The sequence below is a fragment of the Pteropus medius genome, unplaced genomic scaffold, assembly GCF_902729225.1.
Source record: "Pteropus medius unplaced genomic scaffold, Ma_sr-lr_union100, whole genome shotgun sequence".
Classification (NCBI taxonomy): domain Eukaryota; kingdom Metazoa; phylum Chordata; class Mammalia; order Chiroptera; family Pteropodidae; genus Pteropus; species Pteropus medius.
The window spans coordinates 18,530,095-18,557,803 of NW_024344240.1; the positions used below are offsets into that span (position 1 = coordinate 18,530,095).

The 27,709-nt window shown below is 36.3% G+C and overlaps 1 pseudogene; it reads right to left on the reverse strand.

Moving 5' to 3' along the window:
• Nucleotides 1–11,741: 11,741 nt before the first annotated feature.
• Nucleotides 11,742–11,860, reverse strand: LOC120607617 (uncharacterized; annotated as a pseudogene).
• Nucleotides 11,861–27,709: the final 15,849 nt, after the last annotated feature.

The window sequence follows — 27,709 nt, forward strand, 5'->3', positions numbered from 1 at the left end:
GAAAGAAGGAGATAGCTTACTCTCTGCCACATAAGGACACATGAAAGTGGCTGTTTGCAAATCTGGAAGAGAACTCTCACCAGCTGTATCTTAATCTTTAACTTCCCCGTCTCCAGAACTGTAAGAAATAAATTTCTGTTTTTTAAGTCAGGGGTCCCTAACCCCTGGGTCATGGACCGGTACTGGGTCATGGCCTGTTAGGAACTGGGACACACAGCAGGAAGTAAGCGGTGGGCAAGCAAGTGGAACTTCATCTGTATTTGCAGCCACTCCCCAGAACTAACATCACCACCTCAGCTCCATCTCAGATCATCAGGTATTAGATTTTCACAGAAGCACTGGAACCCCAAAAGGTTGGGGACCGCTGGTTTAAGCTACCCAGGCTATGGCACTTAGTCATGGCGAGCTCGAGCTGACTAAGATAACTCCTATGGAAGTTTCTAGTCTTTCTGGCCTAATTGCAGAGTCTGTTTTTTTTTATATGCTAAATATAATGGTTTAGGAAAAAGCCTCCTAAAATTGAGAATAAATAACCAAACTTTGAGGTTATATTTTGTTCCCATGATAGAATGAAGATTTTCCATTAAAAGGCAAACCTTCTCTTTCAAAAGTTTAAACAGAGAGTTCTTTAAAAAGATTATATCAGCTTAAATATAGGTTGCTGGAGATCTGAAAATATAAGAAAAGTTTTTGGCTTTTATCCCATAGCATTTTTATTTGAGGGTGAATTGGATTCATTTTAATTTCTGCACAACTGGAAAGTTTCCTCCTTATTTTTCTCCCTTTTACTGACAGGCAAAATAGCACATGTAGTTTGTTACTTTCATTAGTGTTATTTTCCTCCTTTACATTATCTATTTTTCTCTGAAGGCAGTGTTGTTTGGTGAAAAAAAACACTGGTTTCAGAATTTAAAGATCTGTTTTAGGCCTGTCTAATTAGCTGAGAGAGTTTGAGCAAACCATTTAATTTTTCCTGTTTTTCTATCAGTAAAATAAGAACATTAATAGCTGACAAATTTAGCTCATGTGATTTTGTAAGGATTACATGAGTAATTCTGGCAACTATAATTTTACTCAACAAACTAACAAAGATTATTAAGTGTCTACCATGTGCCATGTACTGGGCAGACCTCTGGGAGTAGAATGATAAAAATAGAAGTTTTAAAAATTATTTTAAATAACATTGCTTTGGTCAAGAATCTCATAGATTGATAGAGAAAGCAGACAAACACAGAATTGTGAAGATGTAATGTGCTCTCAGAGTACTTTGTCTTTCTAGCTTTATCAAGGCTTATAACTCTGTTATCATCTATGTTCTTCTACTTCTTCTTTTAACGTCTCTTCTCCTTACAAGGTTATGGACTCCATGAGGGCATTGTCTGTTTTGCTAACCACTCTGTCCATAGTGCCCTCAGCATGATTATTTAGGAACTGGGAGGAAAAAAAAAAAAAATCTGGAGAAGCCACTTGAGAAATTCAGTGTGATATTATTCCTAAAGTCAGTCAACACTAAATGACATTCTCAGTTTAATTCCAAAAAGAGAGAAAACCCCTGACCTTCTATTTTTTGCACAAATTGAGAGCTTTCCTTTTTATAATTCTTTGCAAATCAGTTAACTATATATAATTTCTATCACTGGACCCAATTTTTTTCTGGACCCTGATTCTACATGAGCAAATAGTCAGGTATCAGTTTTCATCCTCTCAGACTAAATTACATTAAACCATCAACAATAATGAAAAAGAAAAAGCAAAAGTGTGCTTCGTCGAAGTAATAGCCTTAAGTATTTCATGGTTAGCCTCTTTTCACACATTCTGGTTTTAAGCTGCAGCTGTGCCCGGGTTGTCCTTGCAGTAAATATATCACCAGGGCGCGTAATCTTGTTCTGTAACCTCCTGCAAATCCCAGGGATGTGCAGAATTCATCAACTCCAAGGTACGTGAGGCTGGAGTTTGAAGAGAAAATCCTCTTCCTCTTACAATTCCAAACATATTAAAGAAATGCCCTTAGCAGGGATTTTTACTGATAGGTCCCCTTTGCCTTAGTGATGTGGATATTGTTTAATTCTTTTGCCAAGAAGAGTTTATGGAAACTAAGATCCTGAAGGAACTCTGCATTTTGACTAGTATCTGCCATTAATTTATTCTGTTTTCTAAAGGCTGATCCTCAGAAAAGAAATGCATTGAAATTATAATTGAAAACAGTTAATTCTGGTTAGATTGAGATTGCATTTTTAAAAGATGTGCATTTATGGTTTACACTGTGTCCTACAATTTAGAAAACAGAATCGAGAAAATGTTCGTAATTTGGAAAAATTTCAGAGATTCTTTAAGTTTGTTTATTTTTACTTTCCGGAATTAAGGAAAGGTTGAGGAAGTGTGCTGATATGAACAGGCCCTTTGGCTCTGAAAATCAGCTCAATAGTAAATAGCTGAGATTTTCTAGCTATTCTGACCTTATTTGAGATTATACTGCTTTGTCAGGTCAGAACTTGTGTGAGAGAACCAAGAATCTACTTTCCACTTAAAGATTAGATGGGCAAGAGTCAGAATGTCTGCTTTCACAGGACACAATCTGTTCTCAACTGTAGCATTACTCTTGTTCAGTTTTCTAAGAGATCTCAGAATGATTCTGATGTGTAGGAAAGAAGCCATTATCTTATTATTTCTCCCCAAGCAGCAGATGCCTCTATGATAATAAGAAAATAAGAATATTATTGTATTTTCCTAATTGCATCAACTTACTACCCTCACGTCTGGTATTTTTCAAAGCCCATTAAAGGCTAGAATCCATGGTTTTCTTAAAAGTCCTCTCCCTTTCTCCAAAAACACAAAAGAAAAGATTTTACTATTTTGTACACTGCAATAATGTCCCAAAAGTTTCAAACAATCATTTACTATTGAAGAATAACCTAATTTCATTACATTATAACTTTCCTTAAGAGTAATTTATGCTGTCTATGAGAGAGAGAGAGAGAGAGAAAGGGAGAGAGAGAGAGAGAGACAGATGGGAAAATTACTAAAATCTCTCAACTGTCTAAGTTTGTTGGGGTAATTTGATCTTTTTCTCTGGGGCACACAGGAAATAGTATTTACTGAGACTAATGTTATCAAGATGGTAGAAATTCACCCTTGATATATATACAGGCTTTGAAATGCTGAAGAAGTAGATGTAAATAGGTAATGCTTACCTTTGTTACTCAGTTACAGAGGAAAAGATGTACTACGTGTTCTCTGTCTGCTTCCCTTCTAACCCTCCTTTCTCAGCACTTATACCTGCCACACAAAGTATATTCTAAATGTATAATCGAATTACAGAAAGTCGGAGAACACAACCACCAAAGTAAACTGTTTTCCATAAGTCACATTTGTGATTTGCAAAGAAATGCTTGAAGAGCATTGCTAAAACTATAATTTTTAAATGACAGCTAGCCACAGAAAGTATTTGATTTAGGTGTAACACATCTAACCCCAAACCATATACCTGACGTGTTTGACTTGATTATCTTTTTTGCACAGATCCATCTTCTTTTATACTCAAGTCTTAATTTATATAAGGAGAATTGGGATAATTAAAGTAATTTCAATGGAAGAGTTCTGAACATGACTACAAACTGATATTACCTTTTAGTTCACTTTAAAAACAATTGAATACGTTCAGAAATGTTGGTAAGAATTCAGTTCACCATATGTCCACTTAATGATTATTTGGAAACAACAAGGAATAGACCTCCCACAGACAGCTCTCTTTATTACCAGATTTCTTCGAAGCATGGGCTTAGAGTACAATACATTTTGAGCTTGAGAATGGGTAAGAAGCTGGCCGCACGTAGACTGGTAAATGAATTTAAATGGTCCCTTGAATGATTATCCAGAAAGACCTTTGTACAATATATACAATTAATTTCAGCCTTTTTATTCCTTTATATTAGAAGACATTATCACTCAATATTAGAAAATGTGAAGTGAAAGGGTCATAATGGAAGAGAAGAAGTGAGGGAATCTATCATGTAAAATTTGTACAGCACCAACAAATACTGACTCTGGTGAGAAAAGATCTGGGTTAAATTTGAAAAATTATTTTTTTAAGTTTCAGTTAGAAATAAGTTCCTTATTTCTAACATTGTGATATAATAACTATTTCTCTTGGTTTGTGTGAGAATTAGAATAGATGATATGTAAATATAGGTGATTTATAAAACAAAGCATAACATAAATGGGACATATCATATTATTTGAATTACATAACAGAAAAGGTCTGGGGCATCAATATATATTGTAAAATAGGTAATATTTATGGACCAGAACTTGTTCATGCTGATTTGCACTGGCTCATAAGAGCTGATGGTTAAATTTTCAGAAATTATGTGAGCCAGTTGACATCATGTTGGCAGTTTGAAATGGGGCTATTTACACCATGAAAATGGGCAAGTACTACAATCAGTGTTTGTTCCCTTCCCCCCCGCTCCCCGCCCCCCTCCTGAGACCTAGTATACCAGTACATCACTGGAAACTCATTCTGTAGATATAGGCATAATTCTAGCAATCTATTGCTATTTAACAATACCACTCCTATATTTAGCAATTTAATACAACAGCTACCACTTATTATATCTCAACAACTACCATTTGTTTTATTTTGTGCAGTGACTAGTCTTGATGTGTTACCTACACAACTGGCCAAATATATCAGACTATTGAAGATTTACTGAAAATAGAATGTAAAAAAATTCTACATATTCTCTAAAACACAATGGATTCTTAAAAGGGTATCAAGTGTTTTGAATAATAAAAGGAAGCTAATAATAAACCTAATCAGGAATTGTTTGAGTGGCTAAGTAATTCAAGTTTGTAAGGTTACAAAAAGCAGTCTCACAGGCATCTTGATATAGAAAAAGAAATAGAGCTGGGTTAGAGACTGGAGTGTTATACCACAAGCAAATGAAGGAAGGCCCTACTGGTGAGTACACATCACAGGAAGAGCACAGTACATGGGATGTGTGTCAGTGATGATACTTCCAGCTTCAGAAAACAGAAAACCTAATTAAATTAGATTTCTTATCTCACAAAATAAGAATTCTTGAGTTTGGTGGTTGCAGGGTTGCTTAATTTAGTAGCTCAATCATGTCACCTGTTATAGGCCTCCTTCTTTATTTTTTTCTCTGGACGTTACCTTCACAGTTGGTGGCAATATATGGCGTTGCCCAAATCCAAACATCAAATCTTCATATGACAAAGTCTAAGGGCAGAACAGAAGATCAAGTGAGAGTGAAGAGAGGAGAAGTGCTGGCCCTGTTTTCCACATCTCTCTCTTTTTATTCAGGGAGAAAGTATTTCCCAGATGCTACTTACAAGATTTCTTCTTATTTCATTGATCAGAACTGGGTTCCATGACCATGCTTCAACCATTCACCAGCAAAAGGGAATGGATTAACCATAGTCCAGTTGAGCCAATTCCCTGGAACTCTGGGGAAGACTGTCTTTTTTGCACATGTCGTTATTTGATATCTGAACAAAATTGGAGTTGTACTGGCAAAAAAGTAGGGGGATATGGCTACTGAGGGCAAGGGCAACAGACAGTATCTGCCAGGTTGATTCTTAAAGTGGCATCATGGTTCTGTGGAATTGATCCATCTAAAGTAATGTCTCTTTAGAAGTTAGAAGTGCAAGAACATGGTGCACCGAAGAGCTGGGTGTAGGGCCCAATATAAATAGGCTGAGTTTCTGAGGAGTGTCAGATGAGAAATGAACAGTAGCAGAGAGTAACTTAGATTTATTGAGGATTTACTGCCAAGCACCATGCTAGGCACTCCTTTTTTCAACATCATACTTAATATTCAGAAAGGAAGATAGAATTATCTCTGTTGTAGGGATGAGGATCAGAAAGAAAACCATTAAGAGGTAGTGAAGCTGGGAAATAAAACTCATGTCTTTATAACTCCAAGGACGATCTGGCTCAACACCGTGTTAATGAGAGCTATTTCATGCTCCGCCTTATGCTAGATACTCATTTTGCCCCATTTATCTCTCCAACATTCTCGCTCTTTCAACCACACCGCTGTTGAAAGGGAGGAAGGCGGTGAGCAATAACAGCCAAAATCCTCCAAATTTTCTAATGTACTCTATACCAATCCACTGTCTCAAAGTTTTGTACTGAGGGAATAATGAGAAAAGCAAAAAACAATCATACAAATAATGGTGATAGTACATTGCAGTCCTTTATTTAATGTCACCGACCTCATCAATTTGACCAATTTAAGGCAAACTGATGGTTGTATGCATCAATATCAAGGGTGACTACACCGAATACTCAGATTAAAACTCAAATTGGTTTTGAAATTCAGAATTATTTTGATATTGGATATTTTCACGGTTAATGGCACCGAGAGACCTCACTGCATAAATGCTTTGACCTCAGAAATTTGGTGAGATATAGAAGGAGATTACCTGCATGTCCTGATTCTTTTGAGCTGTCTGATAGAAAAGGTAGATGGATGATTGACCTCTACTAGAAAGGACATTTCAGCAAGAAAATAGTCATTAGATTCTTTGTATAGCTTTCTCAACTAGGCATCTGAGTTTATCAAAGATTATTATGTTTTCTTCTGAATCTTCAGGAGGCCACTGTATAAAGTCTTCTCTCTTTGGGATACATTTCAAGAGGAGCTTATTTTAGGAGGCTTTCCTAGGAAGTGAAGGTAGCCAGGGGTCAATTTTGGCAGGATATTTTCAGCCCATAGATGAAGTTGTTTATGGGCCCACAAACACATTCCCTTCTGTTAAATTAGAGTGCAACAAACTTACATCACTCCCCATAACATTTTCTAACGTATACTGTTTCTTTCTTTAACATATAAGCTATTTTGTAGGATGGCAAACATCCAGAAAGGATTGCAAAATTCAGGCAGTTGCTCAGATTCCTGAATCCCCAAATGTTTTAATATTTGTTTTATTAAAATATTTTGCAAATGGCCAAACAATTATCTAGGTTTTGCAGCTTTCATTATAAGAACAATACCTTTTAAATGATACTTCAATTTAGGCCTGCATAAGCGGTATCATATTTATAACTCTTTTTTTTTTTTTTCCATAAAAGAGATCAGAAACTTGGTGATAATGGATCATGAAACAAACAAAAAAAAACAGCAACAAGAAAAACTACCGAATGGTTCCTTTATCCTAGTTTCTCTCGGCTCAAAATGTCTTTAAAAGGGGCAAGCATTTCCCCGGGGAGATCATCCAACCAACAGCTTGAAAAAATAGTGCTTTTAGAAGCTTTTGGTTGTGAGAATGAATTGAGGTGATTACTAGGGTGTTTGTTTGGCCAGAGTCTTTGTTCCACTAGTAAAATGGCAGCAGTGAAATATGGAAGAAAAACAAATTTTAATAAAAGGAAAGCAACTCAAACAAAAACACGTTGCATTGGTTATAGTGGTCTTTAGGTTCTGGTAAATTAGAGCAATTGTCCCCAGTGCCCAAGTGTGGGGTATGTGTGTGTGGCACAGGCCTGCGTTGAAGAGGGGGAGGGGCCGTACTGCAGCGGGGCATCTGGAAGAGAAAAATCCCTCCAGCTGTTGCTGAACAAGACTGGGGTCTAATTCATACATAATGCAGGCAGTCAATTATGCATGCCCATGCATATTATCTGACATATATGTCTCAGAGGGAACAAATAGCCATTTTCAACCCTAAGTCCTTCTAGGGAGAGTAGAATGAAAGGCCCTTTTGTCCTTTTGTGTACTTCGAAGGTGGGTCTGCAACTAGGACTGCGAGTGGGGCCTAGAAGAAACCCTGGCTCCACTGGGGAGCTCCTCTTTGACCGGTCTGGAGGGGAAACATTTTAAAGCACATGTTAATAAAGAATGTATCTGATTATTAACTCCCTTCCACAGGAAGCACAAATTCTCTGCTTATTTTTCTTCAGAATTTCATGCACAATGCCATCAGAAAATGTATCTTAAGCTTTTTCATCACCTACTCTTTCTATTCAATCTCCTTCTGGCATCATGATCAGGAAGAAATTAATTTCCTGCTTTGGTAAGGAAATTTTTAGCTTCCAAAATAGACCAGACTTTACTTCCTGCTCTATCTTTTCAATCCCTTTTCTTTTAAACCTTAAAAAAAAAAAAAAAAAAAAATCTGTAACGATAAGAGTACAATTTTAGAGCTGCTTTCCGAGCTAAACTTGCCTGCTATTTTTCAATGAATTACCAAATTGTATGATAATATGTCTCAGAGATATTTTTAAAAAATAAGAGAGCTACTCAGTGTACAAATTTATCGAGTTCATAAGTCGTGAGTACATATGATAAATCTATATGCTGTTATTTATTAGCTTGCTTCTTCCTCTTTCTAGAATCTTCACTCTACCTTGCTGCTTCTATTCTCAGGGCATATATAGTAAAGACAAAAATATTACATTGTAACTCTGATCTCAGGTCAGGGAGATTGGTTCAGGGTTGTTTAATGAAGTGGGATATTTTTTTCTTGGGACAAAGAACTTAGGCCGATCTTTCTATTCAAAGCTGTTAAGTTCCAGAGATGTTGACTGTAATGCTTTCCACATGTGGCAAAGAGAAAGTGAATCCCAAATGTTTTGTTGTCCTTGGTTGCAATTCTCTTCTGAGATCGAGTAATATTCTTTTCTTAGATTCCACGAAACATCTTGGTGTCCTCGTTCATAATAAATTGTCTTCTATGTTTAAACTAGTATGAATCGAGTCTCTGTCCCTTGCTGGAAGAAGAGCCCCAAGTAATACAGCAGCTATCTTTCAAAAGACAGTCAAACTTTGCTCTTCAGTGGGTCTGTGTTCCTCACTGTTAAGAAAGGCAGCACTTTGAGAAAAGACAACAGGATTTAGTGCCCAAGGCTGTTTTAAATTCCTGTTTTGTCTTTTACTAGCTCTGTGCCCTTGGGTGAATCACTCTCTGATAATACTATCTCCTTTACAGTATTGTTTTTAGGTTTAGAAACAGCACAAGTAAAGTAGCAAGAGTATCATAGGTATCCAAGGAATGGTAACTGTACTCTAAAAATAACTATTGCTATTACTTAAAAGGAACTCTCAAAAGTGCAAAACTGCAGTGACTCAGAGTTTATACTCACTTTTTTTCCTCTTTGTTCCCTTCCCTCTTCTCTCTTTTTCTCTTTCTTTTCAGTTTATTTACCTTTTAGAGAACCAGAGATTGTGCAGGAATTCAAGTAGTCACTCACTAGGTTGCTAGGAAATAGCTAGAGAATTAGTGTAGAACATACATTTTTGAACATACATTCTTTTGAACGTATATTATTGCCAGAACAATTTTCTCAATTGTTTCAGATCCACTCCTTCTTGGTTCAATATTGCCACTATGCCCTTCTGTTTTAATCTGGGGTCTTTGAAGATTCAGAGGCAGAAATGTACATACTAGTGGTTAACAGGGAGTGCTTATGGGAACAACACCTGTGCGAGCGAGTGAGCAATATGATGGGGCAGAGGGAACAGTTGCCCTGTGATTCTGGTGCTACTGGGGCCTCAGTCCACCCACTTCTCCACCTCACCCTGACACCCGCCCAGTAGCTCTTGCACTGACTTGGCCCTTCAGAATTATCTCAAAAAGAGGCAAAGCAGCCAGGCCTTTGTGCTCCGCATTCAGGATGAATTCTGGTTGCAGGCTACTGCCAGGAGAAGATGTAACCTGGGGCGAAGCGGTTTGCTTTAAAAGGAAGTCTTGGAGTGGGACTCAGCTGTGAGCAGCGAGTAGCCAGCTCTCCCAACAACTGGAAGAATGAGTCCCTGGGTACTGAAGCGGGTAGCTGGCTGGTGCATCACAGCATCCACCACTCTCCGATTCAGGAGTACGTCTTTCGATCTATATTGTAGTAACTGAATATTGAGCAAAGGACTCTATGCAATAGAGAAGTCAATCGTGAAAATATCTTAAGATTTATTTTTAAAACATCACTCTTTGCCCCCTTAATCTCAGAGTATCTGCTGACTTCTATAATTTGGGAAATATTTTCCAATCAGTGTACTACAAGAAAAATATTCCTTGTGGCAGAAAACGATAGTAAGATGTTACCAATTATAGTCTCAGTTCTACTGTCTAAACGAGGTGCTAAATTCCGTGTGTTGAGGCCACCTTCATTTTAGGATGCTGCATTTTAAATCCCTACAAGGACTAATCCTAGGAAACATATTCTGTAATCTCTGTAATCCAATAGGGCACCAAGACAAAAGACCTGCATTGTCAGCACAGGCTGAGAAAGTACCTGATGAGGCATGAAATCTAGGCCCTTTACAGACTAGATGTAATGAATTAATGAGAAATAGAGAACTAAATAGAGGAGAATTTAAAATTTTACCTTACCTTATTTTATATCGCATTCAAAATAGGATGACAACATACGAGATCATTTAAATCAAGTTGGAAATAGTTCTCTTTCTGAGGACATTTGAATGATTCATTACAGGCTTTGGGTCCTAAAACTGGGCGTTTACCCATAAGGGTTCTATTGTGGGATTTCCATACAGGATTTTGTTGAAGACTCAATTATTCTTTCACTTATTGGGCACTAAAAGTCATTGGGTAGTTCTATTTATGTTTTCCAATAATTGTTTTGCTATCACTGTGCCTATTTAAATAAATATCTAGTGAAATGACTAAGTTCAGAGAAGGAGAAAATATTAAGTTTAGCATTATGCTTTCCAAAAAATGTGTTGATAAGAAAATTATGCCTTTAAGCTACTTGTGTTGATTTATGTACTATGGTAGATATTTGTGGGTTTAGATGAGCAATTCTTTTTCTTTCTCCTGGGATGCCATGTAATCACATTCATAAGGTTGTATTAAGGAATAAAAAGTTTAAAATTACCTTGGCTGACGCAAATATTATCTAAGGGAATCCATGAGTTCATAATGATATAGGCTAATACGACCATGTCTTGCCCCTACCACAGTTGATTGTTCTAGGAGTGAGCATCTAACCAATGCAGGGTGAATGTCTTCTCTTACCAGAATTTACAAATTGGATTGAGGGCAGAGAAGTCAGGCTCTTGTTGCCAATGAAAACTTCCAGATGTGAAACTTGGGGACTATAGTTGGCCTTGGTCCCTACGAGGTAGAGCATGCCATTATGCAGAGAGAAGCATAGAAGAGAGAAATAATAAATGGAGAAAGAGAGTGGGCAAAGTATGTATTTCCATTTTTCTTTTTTCCTAAAGCTTAGATGAATTCCTAACTTTGCACAGTGTGACTGGTCAGCTCTTATTTGATTAATTCAGATACCTTAATTTCCTTCCCATGAATAAATACCCTTTGCTGTTAGTGCAAATTGTATTTCTATCATCCGTAATTAAATAACAATGACAACAAAAATAAACATGCATATAATAGGAATTAAAGCCCCTCTTTTTCTTAGGCTAGTGGTGTATTAGTTTCTTAGGGCTGCAACAACAAATAACCACAAATTTGGTGGCCTAAAACCAGAAATTTACTCTCCAACAGTCTGGAGGCCAGAAGTCCAAAATCAAGTCATTGGCAGAGCCACACTCACTCCAAAGACTTGAAGAGAGAATTCTTCTTTCCCTCTTATTGCTTCTGGTGGCTGAAGGTTTTCTTTGGCTTGTGGCAGCATACACTAATTTCTACGTCTGTCTTTGTTATCTGTCTGAATATCTGTATCTCCCAAATCATTTCTGCCACTCTTTTATTTATTTATTTATTTATTCATTCATTCATTCATTCATTTATTTTTTAAACGCCTACAGCACCTGGTATTCCGAGGTGGTCTCCCATACAAGTACTAACCAGGCCCGACCATGTTTAGCTTCCAAGATCAGATGAGATCAGGTACGTTCAGGGTGGCATGGCTGTAGACACTGCCTCTCTTTTATAAGGACACCAGCCATTTGATTTAGGGTCCACATAAATCCAGGCTTATTTCATCTTGAGATCCTTTACTATACTTCTAAAGACTTTCTTCCCCCCAAATAATTTTACATTTACAAGTCATTTTCTGGTAAAATTATCTTCTGAGAGGTTACTATTTGACCAACTACAATTGATTATCAATCAAGGGTTATTTTACCCTTCCGGGTCATTCTGTCTGGAAGTAATTTTGATGTCACTAATTGGGTAGATGATAGTACCGACATATAAGACAGGGATGCTGCTCGACATCCTAAAATGCACAAAACTGTTCTCACCAACAAGGAATTATCTGGTTCCCAATGTCACTAGTAGTTGAGAAATGTTGCTTTAGACAATGACTGTTGTTGTAATATACCAATCTGGCTAATGCTGACTGTGGACAACTAATATAAACTCTAACTAAATACTGAAAGTGAACTCATGAAACTGTCAGTCCATCACTGAGGGAAGTCATTACTACATAATTTAATCAAAAACCAATTGTAATTAATATAAGTGATATGAAGTAGAATAGTTACCTAATTATTTCAATCATGTAAAGTCATAAAGTCCCCAAAGATCTTATGTTGCTATTTCCACAAAGTTAAAATAAACATTTTTATATTTTAATCTTTCTGAAATCTGAAATGCATATAATGTATACATTTAATGTGTATATTCAATGTTACATTGTTTCTTTTTTTGCCTTAAAACTATTTTTAAATTGATGGTGCCTCTTAAATTCCTTATCTTAGAATCAAAGATATATCATAGTAGCTATTTTTCTTCTAAAAAACTACTGACATGTGTAGATAGAAAGTACTCCTTGTTAGTTTGATTTTTTTCCCAGTACAACTTTCAAGACCTTATATAGGACGTATGAATCACACTCTCTGGAGATGAGACCTGGAAACGGCATTTTAATACGTTTCCCAGGTGATTCACCTTTAGATGATCCAGTAGGTGTTGGCTCTCCAGGTTGGAGGATTACTGATATGAAAAAGATGCTAGGTTTAGAGAGAGGGTTTTAGTCTTCACTAATTCTCTGACCTTGGGTAAGCTAAATAATCTCTTTGGGTTTTACTTTCTTTATTCAAAGAGTGGTTCTCACACTTCAGTGTGCATTAAGATCACCTTGACTGACGCAAATATTATCTCAGAGAATCCATGAGTTTGTAATGATATAAGCTAATAGATGAATAAATAAATGGGAAAGAAGAGACAGCTCTTCCTTATTGTAGAATTCCAACTACCACATATAGAGAGAATGGTAGAGTTAGAAAATCATCAATAAATGCTAAAACTAGTGGTAAAATTTGATGAATAGAATACTTATATACTTTCAAATTATCTCCCCATAAATTACTTATTAATTACAAAGTGAAAAATAGTAACTCTACAGTAGATAAACCTGGCAGACACTACCTTAACTAAGTGATCAAAGCTAATATCACCAACATTGGGACAAAGTGTCATCACATGCCTCCTGATATGATGCACCAAGAACACAATGGCACTTTAGTGATATTCCTGCCAAAAATGCATAACATATTTTAATTATGAAGAAATATCAGACAAATTCAAATTGAAGGACATTCCAGAAAATAACTGGCATGTACTCTTCAAAAACTATCAAGGTCCATAAACACAAAGACTGAGGAACTTTTCCAGTTTAAAGGAGAGTAAAGAGACATGAGAACTAAATACAACAAATGACACCACATAGGACAATTGACAAAATTTGAAAATATACTGTAAATTAGATAATAGTAGTATATTAATATTAAATTTCCTGATTTTAAAAACTGTACTGTGTATAAAAAATTATCTTATTCTTAAGAAATCCATACTGAAATATTTAGGGATAAAGGGACATGATTTCTGTAATCTACTATCCAATGATTTTGAGAAATATCTATCTATTATCTATCTATCCATCTATCTATCTACCAACTTACCTATCTTTCTATCTAGACAGATATAATAATGAAGCAAATAATATCAAAATGTAAAAATTGATTAATCTGAGAACAGGGGAGTACTTTATAATATCCATAAAACTTTTCTCTAAGTTTATACCAAATAAAAAGTTAAATAATAATCCCATTCCCACTCTTTTCCCACTTTTTGGAGATGAAAACTGACTATGTGCTGCAAAGAATAAAGACAATATGAGAAGTAATCAATAATTGATTAGAGTTTAATTGAAAGAGTTTTTTTCCTGATTAAAAAGTTGTATTATTTATTTTTATTTTTTATTTTTAAACTTTTTTTGGAAGCAGTCAGTACACTTACTATTAAAGCTGAGTTCATGCACTTAAAGGAGGGACAGCGAATGCAATAAAGTGTTTCGGGGAAGTTCTTTGAAAATGTCCTCTAAGTAGGTTCTCCTACTTTACTGTGCATAAAAATCAGATGGAGATCTTTTTAAATACAGATTATAATTCAGCAATTCTGGAGCAGGCCAAGATTCTGTATTTTTAACAAGCCTCCAGGATGCTGCCATTCTGAACATTACACTTTGAAAAGAGATTTTGAGTCAAGAGCAGATATTATCAGACCTGTGCCTGGTTTTGAAAAGTTTGTTGGAACACCCAGCCACAGCCCACTTGTTTACACATTGTCTGTGTCAGAGTTAAGTAGTTGCAATGGGTCATATAGCCCATGACACCTTAAATGACTATCTGGCCAATTTACAGAAAAAGTTTAAGGATGATATAGTGATTAAAAAATCACAGAATCTGGAATCTGAATGTCTGAGTTTGCATTCTGGCTTTGCTACTTATGTACCTTCCACCAGGGATCAGTCAGCTTCTCTGAATCCATTTCCTGTTTAGGGAGAGGATAATAATAGCACAGCATTGTAGAGCTGTTGGAGGTTTAAACAAAACAATACAGGTAAAAAACTTAGTATACAAATGTAAGTGTGCCTAAATGTGCCTGGGAAGTGTATTAAAAGTTTAAATTCCTAGACTCGACTTCCAGCGATTTGATTTCAGGAGATCTAGGAGTCTGTGTTTGAAACATGCTTCCCAGAGGATTCCTATGCAAGTGACTCATAAAGCCACACTTGGAGGCAAACATTTAGCAAGTTCTTGTGTTCACCATATGTTCATGCTCACTCCCTCTATTTTCTCCCCTTCCTCTCCTCCCTCTCCTCATCTTTATCATCCCTAGGCAAGGGAATCTCTGTCTTGCTAAAGACAGCATCCTCCCTTATTCCAGATGCTTCAAATCAACTATACCCAAGTTTGCCTTCCAACTTGTCCCACAACTCCAGCTTTAGACTTTTGTCCCTAAATTATCAATAACTCTCTGAAATGCACCTTTATTCACTTCATGCTCAGGATTCATTTTGGGTGATTATGATTTCTCCCCCACCCCTTCCTCGTATATCCATTATTGCTCTCCCTTGACTCCATCTTAAGATGGTGCTATGCAATTTCAGCCTGGCTGTGACCTAGGTGCAGCATGACCTTCATCTAGTTGGAGAACTGGAGAAGACTACTTAGTGTGGGTAAGTAGTTCCTGTTGCTACTACATGAGGACAATTGATGGAGCAGCTGAATATCTGGTCCGCAGGTGATGGAAGAATGTTATTGTGGTTTCTCAACATATGGCCTCTTCCTTTTGAAAGTATTCAGCCCTAGAAGTAGTAGGTTCAAAGTGTTTTGAAAATCAATGTTATTCATATCTTATCTTATAATATATATTCATTAATATTACAGTAGACTTTGCAAAAGGTTTCTCAGCTGCTCCTGCGCTCCCACCCACAAATAAAAAACCTCATCGATTTGAACAGATTTTCGTATTTCTGAAGAAAGAAAGCTGTAAGATAAATATTAAAAATCTCAATGTCACAATTTCTTAAGAACATTTTTTACCTGTCAAGAATTCAGTGGTATCTGATAATTTTTCATTCTGTACCAGTAATTAATTTAGCAGTTAACAAAATCAGACACTGAGTCCTTTGGAATAGCCTCAAATTACCCTTTGACATCCCAATTACTGGAGGAATACAAGGTGTCATTCTTGAAGACATAGTCAGGGAGCGTTAGAGCTCATTTCTGAGCTAATTGCAAGTCACAACTTAATACCTTTTTTACAGTTCAGAATTTCTCCTCTAGAGCCACCTTTGGCCCTTGATTAGACTGTTCTCAGAGTGTAATTTTTTTCCCCTCTTATACAAGCTATATCAGGTAGAACATCATGCTTAATGAAAGCATTTTGCAAATGCTTTGAGCTTTTTTAATATAAAGTAAAAGAAAAAGAAGAGTCATATTTATCTCATCTTATTTCCAGTCAGAGAAATTGTCATTACTTTAATTTAAGAAATTGAGGCCCTGACTATACATACAAACTATTTTGACTGAAATTCACTTACTCAAGCAAAAATGGTTACATTTGGTTATGACTTTTATATCTTACTGCTTTTTTTTTTTAGCACAATACGTGGTCATTTAACTTTCTTTTTCACTTTTAGCAGCATATTGAATTATAAATTATTCTCCTCATTTTTTCCCTATCTATAATCTCCCTCCCACCTCATTCTATAAGTGTAAGACATTAGTATATTGGAGCAAAGATATAAAGATGAAAAGTTGAAAGAATAGAGACAGTCACAATAAAGATGGTAAGAGCATGAGGAATAAAATAATCTTGTATTTGCATATTTTTTGAAAATCGTAAAAACCCAAATGTGAATAAACTATTCATTTCCTTGATTCACTTCTTTGCATTCAATTCAAAATCAGTTTTTTTCAATCTAAGAGAAAAACTTGCTATTGTAACAATGCTGCTATTTATTGATTACCTTTTGTCAGGCTGTGTGCTAAATATTCATTTACTTGATCATTCATTCACTTTTTCAATAATAATAATAATAATAAATAATAATAATAATAATGATAGTAATAAAATGTTTGGTAAGCCCCTGCTCCATGCATTGTCTTAGTATCAAAGTACTGGGGATAAAACGAAGTGTCTTCTCTCATGAGAGAGGACATTATATCTTGGAAGAGAGACACTAAGTATAGAAACATACATATATATATGTACAATATAAAAGGGAATGGAGAGAGAGGAGGATGAGAGTCTCAGATAAGCTATTCAGCAAAGGCTGTTTAATAAGCCGACGTTTGAACGTAGATCTCAAAGCAGTACAAGAGTGATCCCTGATAATATCTAAGAGAAAGAGTGTTCTAGGTAGAGGAAAATGGAAATACAGGTATTCAAGGGAAAGGATGGCAAACAGTGTGGTTATAGTGGAGTGGGCAAGTGGGGAGAATGCAAAGAAATGAATCAAGGAAGTGAATGGAAGGTAGATCATATAAAGCTTCAAAGTCATAAGGACTTTGGCATAAACGAGAGAGATGGAAAGCCATTGGAAGGTTTTGAGTAAAGGAGGGACAGGATCTGAATTAAGTTTTAAAACGGTCATTGGGTTGATATATTGAGAAAACATTAGTGAGCGCACAAAGGTGAAAATGGGAAAACCGATTAGAAAATGTTTGCAATTAATGTCTCGTTTGAATGTGATAGAGATTGCCTAGCTATTTACCAAACTCATTTCCTCTTTCTCCTAGGCATACAGATAGACTGTTCTGTAGTTAGGTATCACCATCTAACTGACTTCTGTTATATGAATAAAAGTGATGAATGCCACATGCAGGTCTGGCTCACAAAATCTCCCTTGTGCAACCTTCCATGCTCTTTTGCTTCTGCAGCTTTGATGCCAATGTTGAAAGTACGGAGTCACAAGACGAAAGAAGCTAGATTCCAGAATCACTGCTTCGATGAGAGCTGCCTATTGATCAAGAGGGTAAAACAAACTTTTTTGGTGTTAAAACACTGAGATACTCTGATGTAGCCTTTACTATTATCTATATTGAGAAGTAATGGGTCATTTTTCCTTGGACCAAGATGATGAGGAATGGTCAAATTCTACATATATTTAACAGAGTAACAAGATTTTCTGAGGATTCGTATGTGATATGAAAGAGTGGAGCCAAGGATGATTTGAATGTTTTTGCCTTAAACATTTAGAGTAAGAAACTGCCATTTATTTAGATGAAAAGATTGGAGGAGGAATAGTTTTCTGTAGGTAGAAAATCAAGAGTGTAATTTAGATATATTAAGATTGAGATGCCTGATGCATCTTCATAACTATTTTATCGTATAAATATTGTTATATTCATTTTTAGGATTAGAAAATAGAGTCTTGGTGAGGCAAATGATTTGCTCAAGGGGATGTGTTAGGACAGGAATTTGAATCCAGTTTTCTGTGACTCAGCACTTGAGGTGAACTCTCATTCACTCTAGCATACTGCCCTTTTCAGCATGTATCAGGAGAGTAAATGTACCCAAATACTTTAAATACATTTAGCAGATAAAAGCATCACGATGAGGCAGTGCTCTTGAATTTAGCTAATTTAAAGAAGAAAAGGGAAGAGGAGAGACAAGAAAGGAGAGAAGAAAGTAAAACAATAGAAAAATTACTATATTTTATTTCATTCTTTAAGTTTTATTTTTTCAATTATAGTTGACATACTATATTATATTTGTTTCAAGTATACAATACAGTGATTATATATTTATATAACTTACAAAGTGGTCACCCCAATATATCTAGTACCTACCTGACATTTTACATAGTTATTACAATATACTGACTATATTTCCCTTGCTATACTCTATACCCCCATGACATGTAAGAAAAATTATATGCCGTTTTTCTTTCTCTGTCTGACTTACTCCACTCAGCACAACACTCTCTAGGTTCACCCACGTTGTTACAGATAGCAAGATTTCATTCCTTTTATATGGCTGAGTAATAGTCCATTGTATATATGTTTCACCTCTTTTTTATCCATTCATTTACTTGTGGACACCTAGGTTGCCTCCATATCTTGGCTACTGTAAACAATGCTACAGTGAACATATGGATGCACATCACCCTTTGAAGCAGTGTTTTGGGTTTCTTCAGATAAACACCCAAAAGTGGGATAACTGTTTCCTTCTTTGTCTCTTTGTTATAGCCTTTGTTTTAAAGTCTATTTTGTCTGGTATAAGTATTGCTACCCCAGATTCTTTCCATTTGTTTTCATTTTCATGAAACATTTTTTTCCTTTTACTTTCAGTCTGTGTGTGTCTCTCAAACTAAGTGAGTCTCTTGTAGGCAGCATACGTAAGGGTTTTGTTTTCTTATCAATTCAGTAACCCTATGTCTTTTGATTGGAACATTTAATTCATTTTCATTTAAACTAATTGTTGCTAGATATGTAGTTATGGCCATTTTATTATTTATATTTTTGATTTTTTCTTCTTCTTAAAGGAGTGCCTCTAACATTTTTTTATAATACTGTTTTGGTGGATAAACTTCTTTAATTTTTTCTTGTCTGGGGAGCTCTCTGTCTGTCTTTTGATTCTAAATGATAGCTTTGCTGGATAGAGTAATCTTGGTTGTAGGTCTTTGTTTTTCATTACATTGACTATTAAGTGCCAATCCCTTCTGGCCTGCAAAGTTTCTGTTGAGAAATATGCTGACAGTCTTAGGGGAGCTCCCTTGCAAAAAATTAATTGCTTTTCTCTTGTTGCTTTTAAGATTCTTTCTTTGATTTCAAACTTTGGCATTTGAATTATGATGTATCTTGGTGTAGGCCTCTTTGGGTTCATCTTCTTTGGGACTCTCTGCACTTCCCGGGCTTGTAGGTCTATTTCCTTTGCCAGGTTAGGGACATTTTCCATCATTATTTCTTCAAATAGGTTTTCAATTTCTTGCTTTCACTCTTCTCCTACTCTATGATGCAATATTGGTATACTTAATATTATCTCAGATACTCCTTAAGCTATCTTTATATTTTTGGATTTTTTTTCTGTTGCTGTCCTGATTGGGTGTTTTCTGTTACCTTATCTTCTAAATTTCTAATTTGATCCTCTGCTTTATCTAATCTACTGTCGATTTCCTCTAATGTATTCTTTATTTCAGTTATTGCATTTTTCATTTCTTACTGGTTCTTTATTATGTTTTCTATTTCCATTTTTATGTTTTTATCTCTTTGTTGATGTTCTCACTGAAATTATTGAGCATTCTTATAACCAGTGTTTTGAACTCTGCATCTGGTATTGTTTCGTTCCTTTTCTGGAGCTTTGTTCTATCTGTTCATTTGGGTCATGTTTCTTTGTCTCCCCATTTTGGCTACCTCCTTGTGTTTGTTTCTATATATTTAGTAGAGCTGCTATGTCTCCCGGTCTTAGTAGAGTGGCCTTGAGTAGCAGGTGCCCTGTGGGGCCCTCCTTGGTCACCTGAGCCAAATACTCTGGGTGTGTCCCTTGTGTGAGTTGTGTGCGCCTGCTCTCCTGTTGTATGTAGTTGAGCCTTGGTTGCTGTTTGCACATCAGTTGCAGGGATTGACCCTTGGGTTGATTATTGGTGAGGACCGGCTTGTGACTATAATGGAGGAGGCGTTGTGCAGGGACTGACCCTATGGAGCAGGATTTTTTTAACAGGGCTCTGGAGCTTGCTCAGTATACCCTTTGGGTGTGTCTTTTGTAGAGGTGGTTGGGTAGTCTGGTGTGGTCTGAAACTCGCCAACAGGTGTGTTGTTTCTGAGGCCTCTTGGGAGGGGTTCTATTAACAGCCAAGGTCAACTGTTGCCTATGCCCTGCCCAGGGCCAATTGGTATGAGCTACAAAGCGATCTGCAGATGATTGCCACTTGTATTGGGCTTGAAGATGCCTGGAAGAGGCTAAACTGTGAACTGAGGCTGGGTGCTGCTAGTGCCAGGCTTGGGGCTGCTTAGCAAGAGGTACAGGGCATGCTGAAGCCAGATGCTGCATGTTTGGGGTTTGAGAAATTTTAAGAAAATCTGTAGCATGAGCCAAGACAGGCCATTTGTGTGGAAAAGTTACTGGAAGCAGCTTGGATGGACTCAAAAGTTGGATGGGGCAGAGTATTCGGGAATCACCAGGATGGGGCAACCAGAATTAGCCAGGTTGATGGAGACTAAGATACAGTGCCTGTCTGCATCTGCACACTGGGCGGGAGGAAAGCTCAACAAAGGAACAATGGCTTCTGCTAGGATTTCTCTCTAGGAGAAAACTGCCCCTCTAGCCCTCATCCTGAAGCCAGAAAATTCAGTTACTCTCCATATGTCCCTGGTACCTTTTGACTACTGCCCCAGTGGTGAAACTCAGAATGAGTGAGTCTGTCAGAAGGTTTATATGTGGGCCATTTAAGAGAAATGCCTGATATTACAGCAGTCCTCTGTCTCCCTCAGCCACAGTCTCCACTGGTTTTCACAGCCAGAAGTTGTGGGGACTTCTCTTTCTTGCACTGGAATCCTGGGCTGAGGAACCTGTTGTGGGGTTGAGACCCTTTGATCCTTTGAAGGAAGCTCTGCAGCCCAGATATCCCTCCCTATTTTCAATCACCGCATGCAGGTGTGGTACCAGCTCATTACACATCTCCATCTCTCCTACCAGTCTTGATATGGCTTCTTCTGTATGTCCTTGGTTTTAGAACTTCTGTTCAGCTGGACTTTCAGTGATTTTTATTGATGGTTTTTCTGTAAGTTAGTTGTAATTTTGATGTGGTCATGAGAGGAGGCATCTTGACCAGAACTCTAAAAATTACTGTATTTTAAAAGAGCAGAATGAATGTGCATTTTTCTTTTGCCTTCTAAGATATGGAACCATTTTTTTTTTTTTAATTATTCTTAAAGGGAAATGATCCATTTGCCTTGAAAAGAATTAGGATTGTTTCTTCAGGAATGCAAAGAACAAGTTGGAGTAAATATTCTACTCTTAAGATGTGGAGTATTTTAATGTCCTTAGCAAGACAGAGTTTTGAAATCAGGACTTTGTAATGAGCAAAGGATTTATTTCTAACATCCTTTAGCTACCATCAATATTAAAAGGCAGGCCTACCCTTTTAGATCATAAAGTTTCTTCTAGAGCATAGTGAGGATGCCTCTTCTACCATTTAGACTGTGAGGCTTAGAGCCCTTTGGAAGAAGGATACTATGACTTAGGGAAAGTTAATGCCAGAGACTTAAATGAAAAGAAACTCTGCTCCAATGGTATATGGGAGGAGAATGAAAATAGAGACTAAAGAAAACTGATATCTATATCTAAGTCCTAGCATCAATTCTCCCTCTTGGGCTAGAATTTTGACCAAGGGAACACAGTAAATTCATTTTGATGTATAAGGTTTTAAAGCATCTAAATTTGTGGACTACTTCACCAGAATAACCTGAGAGAGGTTGGCTGCAGTGTCTTAGATAGAGACTAGCTTATGGTACGGGGCTGTGTTCAGCATGAAGTGGGAGCAATAACGCCATAGTGGTAGAGGGAGGCAACTCAATAGATAAGCCTGAAAAAAGTTCACCTGCTTGCTGATAACCTAAGCAGTTGTTCAGGCACTTTAAATATTCCCATGTGTCCTGATGAGTTGGAAAAATGAAGCTGCAGAATGCAGGGACTTTGCTTCTGGATGCTGAAAACCCAGAACTTAGATATGTGTTCTAAATTATAAGCCAGGAGGAACCAGGTTTATTTCAACTGATAATAGTCTGTAAACTACACCAGATTAGCAACTGTATTGCAGGAACCAGTGAAGACCTTCTGACAGTCTGCAGATTAGAGGTCCCCCCACTAAGTCTATCAAATTGAACTGTCACTCCCCCGTACACAGATGACATCTCGAGGATGAGCAAGAGAAGGAAAGAAAAACCTGAAAGACTGGGGAATTACCTGAAATACAGTGAGTCAATCAAAAGAGATTATTTAAATGGGAACATATTGAGATACCATTTGGTAAATTTAAAATCTGCCTCCTCATCTGCCAGTAGGGTTAAAATTCAGAAGGAAGATTTGAGCAGTTATAGAAAAACAACAAAAACAGTTTTTCTCTGCCCACTTGATTCTCTATGCGTGGCTCCCTCCACCATTACATTTTTATTTAAATTGTACTCTTTCTCTGTTTATTAAGACAAGTGTATAAACAGAGATAATTCTCTAATCCATTGTCCAAAGAAATTTTCATTCATTTTTTTAATTGGGTTTTTGTTGTCACTTTGTTTTATTTTAACTTGAATGTGTCAGGGAATTAAGGAACTCTTAGGTAAACCTTGGAAAGGGTTTCTAGCTAACTGTGGTAGCAAGCCAGTGAAATCAAGAAATTCAAGCACCCTCATGAGAAAAAATGTACACAAGAAAGATCATAAATCATTGTGCAATTGATACCTTCTGTCCTTCTCCACTCACTCATTTCTGATTATTGTTGCTCAGATTTTTCTCTTTCTGGATTTTCTTGTTTTTGCTCCTAGAGCCCTGCCAGAGACTCTTAATTTGCTGTTTGCTACTGGGCCTTATTTTTTTAGATCTGCCATTAACCTTTTGGTAGGGCTTCAAATTTCACCACCTCCTGTTCTTAGGGGAGAGAGAGCTTGAGACTGGCTTTTAGGTCCTCTAGAAAAACAGGGCGAGAAGTAACCTGTTCCACACTGCTAGCATCAAAACCTCTAGAACTGGTCTGCAGTGATGACAAGGCCTTTCCAGAACCAACTCTCATGAGGAAGAGCTCCATATTTCATGATGGTCATGGTTAGATCCAGAGGGTGCCATTTTTACAAGAGTAGCAGCAACAACAATAATAAAATTGGCAAGAGACATAAGCAATAAATAGATAAAGGAAAACTGACTTAAGTGTAAGAACTAGCTTTCAAAGTAAAACAAAAATAAAAAGAGCTATTATGTAAGCAGAAAAACAGAAAGGTAGATTTTATATTTAAAAAAATTAAATTTCAGCTATTCTATCTGACTTCAAGCAAAGTCCAGAAGTAGAAACATTTTCATAATAAAAAGAAAATCTGTTGTGGTGCTATTTAAATTTTACACTGATCTAAAAATATTATAAAAATTGTCAAACATATGTAAAAGCAGAGAGAAAAGTGTAGTAAATCACCAAATGCCTGTTATTAAACAGACAAACAAACAAAAAACCTCAAAAGAAAAAATGTCTACCTCAGAAATGAAATATGCCTAAGACCCCTGAATTTTCTAATATTTTGGAAGAATCTCACTTATATGATATCTGCAACAAAAGAATATTTTCTAGTTGTTACTGATAATGTTATTAGAAATCTAACTTCCTTTCTAGTTCTTGTCTTTCAATTTTTAAATTGAAATATAATTGACATGTAACATATTAGTTTCAGATATATAATACAATGATTTTTGTATATATTGTGAAATGATCACCACAATAAGCCTAGTGTTAACAACTCATCACATAGCTATGATTTTTTTCTTGTGATTAGAACTTTTCAGATTTACTCTCATAGCAACTTTCAAATATATAACACAGTATTATTAACTCTAGTCACCAGGCTATACATTACATTTCCAATAATTATTTATTCTATAACTGGAAGTTTGTATCTTTTGACCATTTTTACCAATTTTGCTCACCCTCTGCCTCTTCTATTTCCCCCACCCCCTCCTCCTTTTACTGTATAGCAGGAAGAAAGCACCCAAGAAGGACCAACCAACACTAGAGGTATTGCAGCATCAGGCTGCTGTCCTGCACTCACTAAATAGCTGCTCATTGTGGTTCCTCCTCTATTACATGGGTGCAATTAACAAGGTCATTCTAGAACTGTAGAAGAATTCTATTCCTTTCCTTTCAGCCCTTTTTAAGGACTAAAATTTTAACCAGGTTCTGAGAATCTACGGTTTAAATATGTTGACTCTATTGCATTATAATACATTTGGGGCTATTGAGCCATTCTGTATCTTCCTTTGCCTAAGTAAACTCATCATCTTTTTTTTAACTAGGCAAATTATAATAACAGCTTACATTTATTGAAAATTGACTGCTTGCTAAGTTCTTTAGGTGGGTTTCCAATTTAATTCTCACATTAATCCTGTGAAGTAGGTACTATTTTTAACTCTATTTTACTGATGAGGAAATTGAGACATAGATAGTTGATTACCTTATCCAAGATTTCAAACTTACAGAAATGACAGAGCTGTATTTTTAACCCAGGCAGTCTGACTGCATAGTCTAAGCTCATAGACATAATATTGTAGTGCCTCCTATATATAAAAGCACTTGGCTCCACACTTAACGAAAAGTCAACAGTAACTAACAAACAACTGGTCTACCTACCTTAAACAATTTGTTTCTGACTTTTTATTATTATTTCTTGTTAGAGATCAATTCTAAGCTTTCACAAATGTAATACATAAGTTACTCTTGCTAAAGTTTGTTGCACATTTACATATGGTACATGATATACTGATATGCTTCTAATGGATTATGATTTTGCTCTTGAAGTCTTTATTTTTAACATCTTTTTTGAGAAATCTTTGACATATAGTGTTCTTGAAGTCATACTAAGTATTAAAATTAATTTAAATCTAAAATAAGTTATTGTTTTCAAACATTCATAAAGCTTGAATATAATTCCTAGTGAAAATAGATAACTAATTGAAGAAGTTGGTTGTTCTCAGAGCATTTGCTTTTGTTCATTTGTTGTTTTATATGTCAGGTTGCTCCAGCTTCAATTTTGTAAAAATGCTTCTAATTTTTTAGCCTTGATGGTAAAAATATAGACTATTAATTCATCAAATGGTTTGTAAGTGACTATTCAGTGGTGGTTGGTCTCTCACTGAAGAGACAATAATGAATATGCACTTTTCAAACTTATGAGACAAGTTAAGGAGTGGGGTCAACTATTAATTAAAGTACAATGTGTAAAGTGCTGTAGTAGAGGTACATACAAAGCTCTAAATCATTACGGTAGCATGAAGGAGAGAGGGAAGGGAAGGACATCATCTTCTCAAGGATTGAAGATCAGAAAAATATTCAGAGAAGAGGTCCTTCTCTTAAAGTTAGAAGCTGTTCTTTAATTGAAGAACAGTTGAGTACTGTCAGAAGGAGGTGGGTGGCGGTGGGTGTATGATCAAGGGGAAAAACGTTACAGAGCCACGATGAAAAGCCATGAGAACCAAAGGACATGGTGTGTTCAGGGAATTGTAAATAGTTTGATTGGTCTGAGCCATCACATTCAAAGCAGGAGGGTGGTAAGAGAGGAAACTGGAGGGATAAAGATAGGTCAGCAGGTACTTAGGAAGTGTTGTGAGTGGCATGCTGATGGATATACGCTTTACACTATTGGTGCTAATAAAAAATTTTAAGTGACATGGTGACATGATCTTTGATTTTTAAAGATAGCTCTGGGAGTAATATCAGCAATGATCCTGTAGAGGAGAGAGACCAGTTATGCTGGATACCAAGTTTGAGCTTGACATAATATTCAGCATTTCAGTGCTAAAGATAATTTTAGCACGCCAGCACTTACAGTGTAGGGAATGTCATGTATTACACTTGTCTGGTCAGGACCCAAAACACCACATACTTTCAGTAAGCATTAAATAACAGTACATATTTCTTCACATGTGAGAAAAAAGAATTGAGCAGATTTCTTCATGAGAAAAGTTGAAATAAAGGAATATGACCTGCATGAAGAGCTTTATATAAAACCAAACCTTATTGTTAGTAACTCCAAGAAGGCAATAGCTCAGGCTATCAGAGATCATAATTTCAGTTTTATGGAACATCAGAATCACATAACAGTTTCCAAGAGGTGGATTAATACATTATTTATCATTTAATTCTATCTTGATACCCACATGCCATCTGATGATAGTAAACTATACACTTTGAAACACTCCTTTTTATTTATTTTTTTCTCTAAAGTTATTTAACTAGCTAAAGGAAGCCACTGTTTTTGTAGCTAAAAGAAGAAAATATATTGGCTTTCATCAGAGGAAAAGTCCATTCTCATTCTAAATCTTAGCCAAGGAGCCCCATGAGTAATGCCAAAGACTGCTTACTATTTCATCTTTCATCTGCACATTCAGTTTTACAGATTTAACTATAACATTCAACTATTACCACTAGCTTTTTAATAGGAAAAAATCATAGTTAAAAGTATTGTACGATTTCAAGGTACAGTTCGATAGTTAAGAAAAAAATAAGTTTTTCATTTTTAAAAGAGCTAAAATGTGTTTGTGGAAAAGTACATAGACACAATCATATATCATACAGTAGAGTAAGAGATACAGTTATGTGCCAAGCCTGGGAATTGTGAGATCAGGGATTGAAGAGAATAAAAAAGGCTTAGACGACTGCAGTAGGCAGCAGCTGTACAATTTACTTTGACATTTCCCGTGGTGCCTAGATAATGGAGTTTGTTTATGATAGAGCAAAGTTATCCTACAGGGGCAAAGAAAGAAAGAATTAGAGGGCTAATGAGGGCTGGGGGCAAGATGAGGAAGGATCGAGGTTTTGGCTGAACACACAGATGTGCACAGCAGGGCTAGATGAGGCTATAAATTTAGAATAAAGGAGGTAAGTAAAAGAGGAGGAGTATGGAGTGGGCAGGTCTCTTTGGAAAAGGGATTAAACAGGATGAAAATGTAAATATCCAAATCCACCCTGGTAAATGTGGGCATGATTGTGGGCAACAGAGAATGTTTTTCTTTTAGATGTGCTACCAAAGGTCAAATGAGGAACTTTCTAGAGGCTACCAACTGATTTAGATCAAATTTAAATTCACCAAGTTTATTAAAGGCCAGACATCTTGCAATGGGCTTTCAAATAGCTTAATTAACTAATCAAATTTTTGCAATTCCATGAGGTTTTATAATACCAAATGGTTTTATAGATCAGAAAACCGAAACTGAAAGAAGTTAAAAGACTCACCTAAGATTAAAGAAATGGTAATTAGAAGAGTCTGGATTCCAACCC